Source organism: Zootoca vivipara, chromosome 1 (assembly GCF_963506605.1).
Source record: "Zootoca vivipara chromosome 1, rZooViv1.1, whole genome shotgun sequence".
NCBI lineage: Eukaryota > Metazoa > Chordata > Lepidosauria > Squamata > Lacertidae > Zootoca > Zootoca vivipara.
The window spans coordinates 10,609,859-10,621,907 of NC_083276.1; the positions used below are offsets into that span (position 1 = coordinate 10,609,859).

The window sequence follows — 12,049 nt, forward strand, 5'->3', positions numbered from 1 at the left end:
GCTTACAATGGCGGCCGCTCGAGCACTACCGCTGCTGCTGCTGCTGCTGGCACCAGCAAAGTCCACCCCCCTTCCTCTTGGCTCTAGGGAGGGTTGGGAGAAGCTAGGAGGAGGGAGGGAGGGAGGAGGCGCCGCTGAACGCCCGCGCTGGCACGGCCCAAATGATCAGATCCACGCCGATCCACACATCGATTCCCAGATCATCTGCAGGCCAGATCCAGAAGGCAACTGGGCTGGATCCAGCCCCCGGGCCTTATTTGGCCTACCCATGGTCTAGCCTTCCTGCTTGCCTCGAACCCTGAGATTACTGACCTCTCCTTTGCTTGGAGTACATCCTCATGGGTCAAGGTCAGGCATCCCCAAATTTCGGCCCTCCAGATGTTTTGGACTACAATTCCCATCTTCCCTGACCACTGGTCCTGTTAGCTAGGGATCATGGGAGTTGTAGGCCAAAACATCTGGAGGGCCACAGTTTGGGGATGCCTGGTCAAGGTGCTTCACCATATCAATCATTTCCCCCCTCCCTCAACCCTTTGCAGCAGAGAACTGGTAGCTTGGGTTTCCTTACAACCCATGTTTGCCACTCAGATCAACAAAAAGTGTACTTACTTCAGTGGAACCAACTTTTCATCCCAATATAGGAGCTATTTTACCCCCAACCCCCCACCCCCACCCATGAGTGACAGAAGAATCTGGAGGAAAATGAATTCATTTAACTAGTGGTATTAAATCCAACAGACAAATGGAAACATCTTAGGTCCTTTGTGTGTTTGTTTTCATTTTTCATTTTTGGTAGATTTCTGTGGGAATCCATGATTTAAATGACCTTAAAAATACTTAACCAGACTGGTATTATTTCACCGAAACATATACGCTCAGAAATAACAGTACAAGTAACTTGGGAACATTAACATCAGAAAAGTTTATTCACCTTTGAAAGGGAGAAAGATCCATCTATACAGTTCCCCCTGTGTAAATAAAGGTGGGAATGGGCAAATTATTTCTTTCATAGCCACAAAGGGCTCAGAGAAAGACACATTCCATTAATTGTGGGATTCTATAACCCTATATATTATTGATTCCACCAGATAACCCAATACCATTACTTTGATTAATACCACCTTAACCTGGGATAACACACTCAAAACTGCAAACTGCAACATTCATCATTTTTTAAAAAATGGGGGAAAATGGGACATATATCTCATTTCATGCCTGGAAAAATGTCACTAAACCCTCTCTTGGTGTTAGTCACAATGGTATGAAATGCAGCTGGGTGTACAAAATCTCCTATCCACATCTCCCCACCCCAGTGTTTCTCAAACTTGGGTCTACAGCTGTTTTTGGACTACAATTCCCATCCTCATTGACCCCTGGTCTTGCTAGCTAGATATATATATATATATAAATAAATAAAATAAACTCCTTTTAGTACATGTGAAAAGGATCTAGGAGTCTTGGTAGACCACAGACTTGACATGAGTCAGCAGTGTGATGCAGCAGCTAAAAAAGCCAATGCAATTCTGGGCTGCATCAATAGGAGTATAGCATCTAGATCAAGGGAAGTAATAGTACCACTGTATTCTGCTCTGGTCAGACCTCACCTGGAATACTGTGTCCAGTTCTGGGCACCACAGTTCAAGAAGGATACTGACAAGCTGGAACATGTCCAGAAGAGGGCAACCAAAATGGTCAAAGGCCTGGAAACAATGCTTTATGAGGAACGGCTTAGGGAGCTGGGTATGTTTAGCCTGGAGAAGAGAAGGTTAAGGAGTGATATGATAGCCATGCTCAAATATATAAAAGGATGTCATATAGAGGAGGGAGAAAGGTTGTTTTCTGCTGCTCCAGAGAAGCGGACACGGAGCAATGGATTCAAACTTCAAGAAAGACGATTCCACCTAAACATTAGGAAGAACTTCCTGACAGTAAGAGCTGTTCGGCAGTGGAATTTGCTGCCAAGAAGTGTGGTGGAGTCTCCTTCTTTGGAGGTCTTTAAGCAGAGGCTTGACAGGCATATGTCAAGAATGCTTTGATGGTGTTTCCTGCTTGGCAGGGGGTTGGACTGGATGGCCCTTGTGGTCTCTTCCAACTCTATGATTCTATGATTCCTTACACCTTTTCGCCTTCCCTCATGGAAGCTGATTTTCTTCTGGGGCCAACTTTCCCCCCATATCCCTCACTGGAGTTGTCTTTCAAACTGTCATGAAGTATATTGACGTGACAACCTCAGTTAATTTCCTACAAGGCAACCGCACTTAAGCCACATTTATTGGCAAGCAGGGAAGCGGATGACATAATAAAGAGCAGACACATAGGGTTGTTGGGTTTTCTCCTCCCCCAAACACTCTGGGTTATAAATCATAGGATTTCCCTTGGCAGCTACAGCTGTGGGGGTGCAGAAGGTGGGGGAGAGAAAATGAAGCCTTCAGTACCTGAAAGACAAATGAAAGATCAGAATACCTTAGAGAAATAATCAATATTCTCTTATTCCCCTGGCTGAGAAGAACATGGCACATCTGAAACCGTTACCTCTGCTGCAGAAACAGAAACTCTTGAGAGATATGAGTGTCAGAAAGGTTAGCAGCTGCCGCCACCTACTCCTCCTCATTTTTAAGCTGTCAAATATTAATATGCCCCAAGTTAGGCAGGTTGGAGGTAATGAAAACACAGCGTAATAAAAGGGGGAACTTATCTATTCAGGACAAACTGCTGACTGGATCAATCAATTACAGCACTCCAGTAAGGTGGAGTTATTGCTGAGCTTCTCAGTCATAGAATCATAGAATCAAGAATCATAGAGTCGGAAGAGACCACAAGGGCCATCCAGTCCAACCCCCTGCCAAGCAGGAAACACCATCAAAGCATTCTTGACATATGCCTGTCAAGCCTCTGCTTAAAGACCTCCAAAGAAGGAGACTCCACCACACTTCTTGGCAGCAAATTCCACTGTCGAACAGCTCTTACTGTCAGGAAGTTCTTCCTAATGTTTAGGTGGAATCTTCTTTCTTGTAGTTTGAACCCATTGCTCCGTGTCCGCTTCTCTGGAGCAGCAGAAAACAACCTTTTGAGAAGAGCTCGCAGTCTTGAGCATTTACATGGAAATCAGCTGCTTTCTGTTACTTTCACGTAAACAAGGACATGCAATGTGATTCAAAACAGATTTGCTCAGAAGTGATTCCTCCGCTCAGCTGAAGAGAACCTTACTCCCTATTAAGTGAGCAGACTTAGAATCGCAACCTAAAGACTATCCAGAGGAATTCTCCACTCCTCGTGCACATTGTTCCAGGGGTTCTCCTGACCTTCCAGAGCAGATTTGGGGGAAGCCTAAGGAGCACATGTGGGGGGAGAAGAGGGAGGCTGTGGCGTTTGCCTATGAAGAGTGTGATGTTATCCCCACTATGTGTGTGAAAGGGTTAAATGTAAAGCCAATGAGAACCCAGGGGGCAGAGTCAGCGAGAGTATAAGACAAGCGGGGGGGGGGGGAGTTGAGAGGGAGATGGGTCGGATGATGAGAGGAGAGAGAGTTGTTGTTGAAAGTTGTGGTTGTTGAGCTGAGGGGAATCTGTGGGTTGGTTTAAGCCAGGCATCCCCAAACTTCGGCCCTCCAGATGTTTTGGACTACTGTGTGAGAAAGTAAATCTGAGTCAGTGACAATCAGCATCTGAATGGAACAGATAAGAACCTGGGCAGTTCTGGTTGAGAAGTGGGAGGAGGTTGGTTGGATTGTGAACTAGAAGGTATCGGAAGGTATAGGCCGGTATAGGAACTAAGTTAATATTGACTGAACACCATCTTTGAAACCATACTGTGAGGGACAGGGGATATCGCGAAGTCCCTCCCCTCCTGAGTTCAAGCCCGTCCCCGAGCAAAGGGGAAAGCAGGGAGAGTTCCGATTCCAGTGGGGAAGCAGGAAGTCGTGTCCGAGGCTCAGGCAAGGTAGAGGAGCCAGGGTCCCAGGTGGGACAGGAAGGGGCAAGCAAGGGGGGAAGACCCATCCCTCCAACTCCAGAATTACGCAGGAAGAGGAGGGGCAAGAGGATGGGTCTGCCAAAGCTTTTGTGTTGGAGAAAGACGCGCCAAAAGCCATTAGGAGGTTCTGAAACCGACTGACAACATCGCTCCGTGTAAATAGCAATGACTTGAGCACTGTAAATACGCAGCACCAATAAAAGAATAAAATGCAGAGCTGCGTAGCGTCGTTACTCTGAAGTAGTCCACTCCGGCCACTGTGACAGCAACCTCCTAATCATTTTTGGGCTACTTCGGAGTTGCCGGGATGAGCGTGTCCGAGGCGGAGAAGTGGCGGCAGATCGCTGAGCAAGCCCAGCTAGAACTGCAACAGCTGTCGCTGCAGGCGCAGGGAGAATTGAAGGCAGCTAAAGAGGAGACTAAGAAGGTCCAGGACGACCGGCTACAACTTGCGGAACAGGTGAGAGAGCTCCAGGAAAAAGAGCAGCATTTAAGGGCGGTGGCGGTAGACCTCCAAAACAAGCTGGATGCAGAGAAAAACAAGGCGGGAGGGGCTCCCCAAGTCCAAGTGCTGCCAGGAAGGAGAGCAGGGACCCTTGTAAGCAAGTTCAATGGAGACCCGAAGGAGTTTCAGGGCTTTGAGACTGAGATCGTGTATGCTCTTGAGCTGCACCAGAATGAGTTCCCCGATGATGAGCACAGAGTAGCGTTTATTGTGGAACATCTCACCGGAGCAGCCAGGGAGTGGCTAAGACCATTAATCGCAACCAAGAATCCTTGCATGAAAAATGTCCAACAATTTCTAGAAGGTTTGAGGACGATGTATTCGTCCGATAGTCATTTGGACCAGACTAAGGAGGAACTGCATAATTTACGCCAAGGAAATATGACAGTTCGCGCATATTGGGCGAAATTCACCATGCTGGTGCACAGACTGGGGTGGGTTTTGGATTCGCCTCCCATGCAAGCTGCGTTTTACTTGGGTTTGAGCGAGGAGGTGAAGGATGAACTCTCGAGAGGTCCAAAGCCCAGTACTATGGATCAGCTGAGCAAAGCAGCTCTGGCGGTGGGGGTGAGGCAGGAATCCCGGTGGAACGACAAGCAAGCGACGCGCGCAAAGCGGGCTTGGTTCCCACGGTCGCAGGAGAAGCCACTCCCTCAACAACCCTTTCAGGCCACGCCTGGAGCCAGCCAGGACCAGGAGCCCATGCAGATTGATAGCGCGCGCGCGCGGGCTTTTCAAACCCCAGCGGCGCCAAGACGCAAGGAGGGAAGGGGCGGGAATTGCTTTCTCTGCAACTCACCCCAGCATCTCGTCAGAGACTGCCCACATCGCAGGGAGTGGCAAGGAAAGGCGGGAACGGTGGTGCCCTCCCCCACTGACGCAGCACCACAGCAGGGAAACGGGAAAGCCTGGCTGCAGGAGACAAGGGGCAGCAGCCAGGCACAGTCAGCAGACAACAGCCCCAGCCCGCCCACCCGCACAGAGAGGTGCAGAGCCAGCCCACCCCTCCCAGAGCAGGAGTGGTTCTAGAAGTGACGCTAACGCTCCCAAATGGCTATCCCCTGACGGTCCTCGCCTTAATTGACAGTGGGGCGTCCGCCAACTTCTTCTCGAGAAGCTTTGCAGAAGAGCACCAAATCCAGCTTTTGCAGTTGGATTTTCCTCTGCACGTAGCAACCATTGACGGCAGGGAGCTGCTGGGAGGGGCCATCACACATCAAACCCCCCCCATGAGAATGACGGTGGGAAGGCACTCAGAGACACTGGCGTTCAACGTCACCACCATCTCAGACCCCCCCATCGTCTTGGGCATGAGCTGGCTGGCGCGCCACGACCCCTCCATCAGTTGGCACCAGAGGTGCATCACGTTTGGGTCAGACTTTTGTCTGGAACATTGCATGCAGCACCAACCAGGGGAGGGGCCTCCGATAGCCACGGTGGCCACCATGCATATCAAAGGGGGTGAGGCAATACCCAAGCAGTACTGGGACCTGCAGGAGGTCTTCAGCGAAGCGGAGTCCGACCATCTACCCCCGCACAGGCCTTTTGACTGCCAGATCAACCTGGTGCCAGGGGCGACGATACCCCCAGCCAAGCTGTACGCCATGTCAGACCAGGAGCTGGAGGATCTGCGCGCTTTCATCGACAAGAACCTCAAGCGGGGGTTCATAAGGGAAAGCAAGGCAGCAGGGGGCAGCCCGGTCTTCTGGGTGGACAAGAAAGACACGCAACAGCGCCGTCTTGTGGTGGACTTTAGACGGCTGAATTCGGTGACAGAGCCCGTGGCTTTCCCCATGCCCAGAGTGGATGATCTCCTGACGGCGGCACGCAGGGGCAAGATTTTCACCAAGCTGGACCTAAGGGGGGCGTACAACTTGATCAGGATCCGGGAAGGAGATGAATGGAAAACCACGATGTTCACGCCTCTGGGCTCTTTTGAATATCTGGTGATGCCCTTCGGTTTGCAAGGGGGCTCAGCATGCTTCCAGGCCTTCATGCACCACGTCCTGGGGTCCCTCCTCTTCAGGAAATGCTTGGTCTTCCTAGATGACATCCTTATCTACTCGAATGACCCAGTGCAGCATGTGAAAGATGTCAGAGAGGTGTTGCAACGCCTGAAGGAGAACCACCTGTATGTGAAGCTGGAGAAGTGCAAGTTTCACACCAAAGAGGTGGACTTCCTGGGCTACAAGCTGTCAGACAAGGGGCTGGCGATGGACAAGGACAAGGTGCAGGCCATCCTGGACTGGCACAGCCCCAGGACGCGCAAAGATGCCCAACGCCTACTAGGCTTCGCTAACTTCTACAGGAAGTTCATCAAGAACTTCTCTCGCGTTACGGCTCCCATCACGGACTGCCTGAGAGGCAAGCAGAAGTTCAAGTGGACACCAGAGGCGCAAGCAGCGTTCGAAAGCCTCAAGAGAGTGTTCGCCTCAGACCAAAACCTGTTCCATGTGGTGCAGGACGCGCCCCTACGCATTGAGACAGATGCTTCTGAAAAAGCTGTGGGCGCAATTTTGTTGCAACTGGACGCCAACAGGGAGTGGAGACCCTGTGCCTTCTTCTCCAGGAAGCTGACACAGCCTGAACGCAACTACACAGTGTTTGATAGGGAACTTCTTGCGATCTACGCTGCGTTCCAGCACTGGCGACACTTCCTGGTGGGCGCGAAGCACCCCATCCAGGTGTGCACAGACCACAAGAACCTGGAGTTCTGGAGAACTGCCAGGGTGCTCAACCAGCGGCAGATACGGTGGGCAGAGTTCTTCTCGAACTTCAACTTCTCCATCCACTACATCCCGGGGGAGCAGAATGTCAGGGCGGATGCCCTCTCCCGCAAGCCAGAGTACATGGAGGAGGAGGCGCCACCAGCCCCAAGGCACATTTTCCCCCCGTCGGCATGGTCCTGCGGAGCAGCTGTGGTGAGCGAGGCAGAACTCACAGCACTGACGGCAGCGGATGAATTTGCCAACCGCATCTTCAGAGAACTGAGAGGGGGGAGGGAGCAGGCAAAAGACTTTGCAGAACGCAGAGGGCTGCTTTTCTACAAGGGTGCGCTGTACCTACCCACCACCCAGCTTCGACGTACGGTCCTCAAGCAGATGCACGACAACCCTACAGCGGGGCATTTTGGAAGGGACAAAACCGCTCACCTAGTCATGAGACACTTCTGGTGGCCAGGGGTGCGGGAAGATGTTCGAGACTATGTAAGGGGCTGTACCACCTGCCAGCGGGCGAAGGTGGTCAGAGCAGCGCCACCAGGGTTGCTGGAGCCCTTAGCCACACCACACAGGCCGTGGGAAGTGGTGTCCATGGACTTCATCACAGATCTGCCTTCGTCCAGGGGTAAGACTGCAGTGTTGGTGGTCGTGGACCTTATGTCCAAAATGTGTCACTTTATACCGTGTGCCAGGGCAGTCTCGGCAGAAGAGACAGCCAAACTGTTTGTTGATCACATTTTCAGACTGCATGGATTACCTTTAAGGGTTATTTCGGATCGTGGCCGCCAATTTGTTTCCAGGTTCTGGCGGCGGCTCATGAACCTCCTGCAGGTGGAGGTCAGCTTGTCGACGGCTAGACACCCGCAGACCAACGGACAAGCGGAGAGGGTCAACGCCATTCTGCAGCAGTACCTGAGATGCTACGTCAGCCAGCGGCAAACGGACTGGGTGGATCGCTTGCCACTAGCAGAATTTGCCTACAACAATGCAGTGCACGTCTCCACAGGGGTGTCGCCCTTTAAGGCCAATTACGGGCGCGACCTCAGATCTTTCCCAGAGAGGGAGAGGGAGGAGGAGGAGGAGGAGGGCCCACAGGCTGAGGATTGGGCAGAGGAACTGGAGACGGTGCACCAGCAGCTCAGAGACCACTTGGAGAGGGCCAAGGAAGCGTACAAAAAGGGGGCAGATCGCCACAGGCGACAAGGGGAGGTCATCAGGGTGGGGGACAAGGTGTGGTTGTCCTCGGAGGGCCTTCCCACCAGAGGGAGGTGCAAAAAGCTGGCACCCAAAAGGCTGGGCCCCTTCACGGTCACGCAACAGGTAAACCCGGTGGCATACAGGCTGGCACTGCCAGAGGACATGAGGGTGCATCCAGTGTTTCATAGATCGCTGCTGTCGCCGTACAGGGAAAGCAGCAGGCTCAGAGACAGCGAACAAACCCCCGAGGGAGGGGGGGAGAGGGAAGGCAGGGAGCAACTCAATGAGGCCACGGCCATCCTGGATTCAAGGTGGGGGGTGGGGGGACTGGAGTACCTCATGGCATGGGAGGATGCTCCACCGTCCCAGAATGAATGGGTCCCAGCCACTCAGATACAGGAGGAATTCTTGGTGGAAGAATTTCACGCCCTCTTTCCCCACAGACCCAAGCCCTGGCACATGGAAAGGGAGGGGGAGGAGGAGGAGGCACGGGAGAGCAGCTCACCATGGCGCTGGGAAGCGGAGTTTGAGGAACCGGAGGATGAGGTATGGGTGTCACCGAGATCCACCCAGTCAGAGGAAGGAGCAGATTGGCAGAACGTTTTTACCCCCACCAGCTCTGACGCCACGGACTTTTTGGGATTCCCGTCCGCCCAGGCGGAAGGGGGGGGCTCGCAAGACTGGGGGGAGGTATTCACACCAACGGGCTCGGAGAGCACTGAGTTCTTAGGCTTCCAGTCGTCACCGACACATGGGGGGGGCCTGGGGAGGGGTGAAGGAGAGCTTGGGAGGGGGGTGGATGTGAGGGACAGGGGATATCGCGAAGTCCCTCCCCTCCTGAGTTCAAGCCCGTCCCCGAGCAAAGGGGAAAGCAGGGAGAGTTCCGATTCCAGTGGGGAAGCAGGAAGTCGTGTCCGAGGCTCAGGCAAGGTAGAGGAGCCAGGGTCCCAGGTGGGACAGGAAGGGGCAAGCAAGGGGGGAAGACCCATCCCTCCAACTCCAGAATTACGCAGGAAGAGGAGGGGCAAGAGGATGGGTCTGCCAAAGCTTTTGTGTTGGAGAAAGACGCGCCAAAAGCCATTAGGAGGTTCTGAAACCGACTGACAACATCGCTCCGTGTAAATAGCAATGACTTGAGCACTGTAAATACGCAGCACCAATAAAAGAATAAAATGCAGAGCTGCGTAGCGTCGTTACTCTGAAGTAGTCCACTCCGGCCACTGTGACACATACGCTTGTTATACTTGTAAGAAATAAACTGAAGTTTGTGTTCACTTTAACAACCCTGACTGGACTCAGTGATTACCAGGAAGTGCCTGGCTGGTGGCAGCGAGTTACCATGGTGGCACAGGGATCAATCGACTGTGAACCATCCAGGGGTCCCTGCGTGATTGCCACAGAGGCCTTGTCATAAGAACCTAATAAAAGCCTGCAGGATCAGTCCAATGGCCAATGCAGTCCAACATCTTCTCACAGTGGCCAACCAAAGGCAGAGCCTGAATGCAACAGCCCTCTCCCCACTTAGGATTCCCTGCAACTTCATGGCTACCTGTCCTCCCTTAATTTTTATTCGCCAGTACATAAAACTAAGCAAGGGTTAGCAATATGTTTGGTGTTGGATTAAGTGTTGGTCTTATCTGATTTCAAATGGTCTCTTTGGCGATCACTCGTAGCTGAGTAAGATTGTCTTCCATAAACACGATTTTAACAATGGGTCCGTAAGTGACCGTGGAGGCCAGTTCTGGAACCACACGTCCTTCCACAGTGGGGACATTGGTTTCTGGGCAGGAGTTGATCATGGTGTGGATTTGCCAAGTGTGCCTTCCTCCTAGCACGTTTCTCCCTCGCATCCTGAGTTCGAGTATCTTCAAAGCCCATGACACCTTTGGTAAAGGCTGTTCTCCAACTGGAGCGCTCGCAGGCCAGTGTTTCCCAGTTGTCAGTGTTTATACTACTTTTTTTTAGATTTGCGTTGAGACAGTCTTTAAACATATTTTGTTGACCACCAGCATTACGCTTTCCATTTTTAAGTTCTGAATAGAGTAGTTGTAACTTGTCCTAGGATCTTATGGGAAAGAGTGGGTGAGAAATCCTATAAATTAATTGCTTTTATTGGTCTTGAGCTAGGCCATTTCTTTCTTTTAAAGAAGGCAAAGCAAGTCATAAGGAAAGGACAGCCCAAGTAAGGAAGATAATAGCTTCTTTTTTCTTCTTTTTCTTCTTTGGCGATCACTCATAGCCGAGTAGGGTTGTCTTCCATGAACACGGTCTTAACAGTGAGTCTGTAAGTGATTGTGGAGGCCAATTCTGGATCCACATGTCCTTCCACAGTGGGGGCATAGGTTTCCTGGTGGGAGTTGATCATGGTGAGGGTTTGCCAAGCGTGCCTTCCTCTTAGCTCATTTCTCCCTTTCGTCCTGAGTTTGAGCATCTTCAAAGTCCATGACACCTTTGGTAAAGACTGTTCTCCAAGACAGATAGCAAGACAGATCTTCAAGCAGCTGCTGTAAAGGTGAGAAGATGCTATTCAAAATGCCAATCTAATTGCAGTGGCCATTGGGACTGGCAAGGTGTAAGGCATGGAGGTCAACAGTAGGTGGAGCTGGAGCCAATGACAGGCAGCACCAACTAATTCAAGATTTATCTTCTTGCTCTTCCCTATTGGGTTCTAGAAGGGAAACACTGAGACTAGGGAAGAGGAGGCTGACAAATGGTGGCAACCCCCTGGGGTGGTTGTAAGTCAGAAACTGTGAGCTGGTTGAAGGTTGGACCAACCTAATTCTTAAATTGAAATTACAGTAGTACCTCGCAAGACGAATGCTCTGCAAGATGAATTTTTCGCAAGACGAATTCATTTTGCAAAAAAAAAATTGTCTTGCGAATCGCGGTTTCCCATAGGAATGCATTGAAATTAAATTAATGTGTTCCTATGGGCAAAAAAAGAAATTTCAATGCATTCCTATGGGAAACCGTGATTCGCAAGATGAATTTTTCGCAAAACGAATTGACTCGCGGAACGAATTAAATTTGTCTTGCGGGGCATCACTGTACCTGCTTTAAAAAGCAGGATAAGTGGATCATCTAATTAGGAAACTAATTTGGAAGGGGCTTCCAGAGGCAATCATGGGGAGATCCGTTTATTAAGGATATCCTGAACAAACTCACATGGCTGGGTATCTCGATAGGGGTTGAGGTTCCATTGCAGCAGTTTGGCTTGACTAGGCAAGGTCACCAGATGCCCCCACTGTTTGTGGCTAGATAAGACACAGCCAGCCATCACCGGATGTTGACCATGAAGTGTCTTGTTTTATGTGGCTACGTACAAGTCCTCGACAAGCCTCAACAAAAGCAGTCCCGCAGATAACAAAGCCTGCGGTTTGAGGGGGGCATCAAAAGGAATATATAAACATCCACAAGAGGGTACAATGAAAGGAAGCATCCATTGCCAGCCCACATGTTACACCTGCTGAAGGGTTTTTGGCTTCCCTTCTCCAGCTGCCTTCCTCCACCACTCCCCTCTCTTTCCCCAACTCGCTGCCTGCCTGCGGTTTGTTGCTTTGAGATCTTGGCATCTCTGCTCTGCTTCAAGGCTGTGTCACAGTCTTCAGCTGTGCTCTGCTCTGCTTCAAGGCAGAGGAAGCAAACAGAAGGTGGG

At 51.1% G+C, this 12,049-nt stretch overlaps 1 protein-coding gene across 1 annotated transcript in view; it reads left to right on the forward strand.

The window, feature by feature from the left end:
• Nucleotides 1-417: 417 nt before the first annotated feature.
• Nucleotides 418-12,049, forward strand: part of CDCA4 (cell division cycle associated 4) — a 571,510-nt gene continuing 559,878 nt past the window's right edge. The window contains exon 1 of the mRNA XM_060271559.1: nucleotides 418-486. The gene's annotated coding sequence lies outside the window, so the exon portion shown is untranslated. The remainder of the gene's footprint in view (nucleotides 487-12,049) is intronic.